This window comes from Gavialis gangeticus, unplaced genomic scaffold, assembly GCF_001723915.1.
Source record: "Gavialis gangeticus isolate Ggan-Ray unplaced genomic scaffold, GavGan_comp1, whole genome shotgun sequence".
Classification (NCBI taxonomy): Eukaryota; Metazoa; Chordata; order Crocodylia; family Gavialidae; genus Gavialis; species Gavialis gangeticus.
In genome coordinates, this window is record NW_017729031.1 from 29,429,047 (window position 1) to 29,429,862 (window position 816).

The following is an 816-nucleotide window of genomic DNA, read 5'->3' on the forward strand; positions in this document are numbered from 1 at the left end:
AAAAAAAAAAAGGGGGGGGGGGATGCGATGACAGACCTGAAAACTCAGTTGCCATCAACTCCCCTCTCCAAAGGACTATGAAAGAAGCCTCTCTGAAGCACTCCGACATTTGAGGCATAGACACTTGGATAATCACTTCATTACAAATATTTGTGCATTTGGGGAATTAAAATACCCATTAGCTTATGTTTTCTTCAGGTGAGGCAGTATATTAGACTTGCCACATCCTGGAACTTTCAGAAAGCCTGTTTGAGAGTAAAAAGTCTGAAAGACTCAAGACCGGGGAGTTGTATGCGGAAGCCTTTATGTCCTGACTTGATCATCATCTAACTCTCCTAGTTTCCTACTTGCTTATGTGCAGCTCCTTGATATAAAGCTAAACACTTTCCTTAGGGGACAACCTGGAATTTTGACAATGGTTTCTGCTTGGACAAATTTGCCTTTATGCTATGTCCGGACTCATACCAGGTACATTCTGATACACCTGTTTCCCAGAAAGCTCTGCTTTTCTCATTCTTCCTTTCTTACAACTGCTCTTCTCTGCAGAGCAGACTCCGTTGCATGAGCATTATACTGTAGGATTGTGCATCTGGCAAGGGGCAGGCCGCCAGTGCTGGTCATTAAGGACATTTGTCAATGCCCTTGTCACTATTGAGTAGGTAAGGATTTCTCCAGGGGAGATTCAGATTAGTCTTGAGTGCTGAGAGAGAATGCTGGAGCTGGTTCATTTACACTTCCAAGGTTAGTTCAAGGCAACATGGAGGTTCTAGGCCTTGTTACTGTCATGTTAACCTGGTTTTATTCTAGTTTACAAAG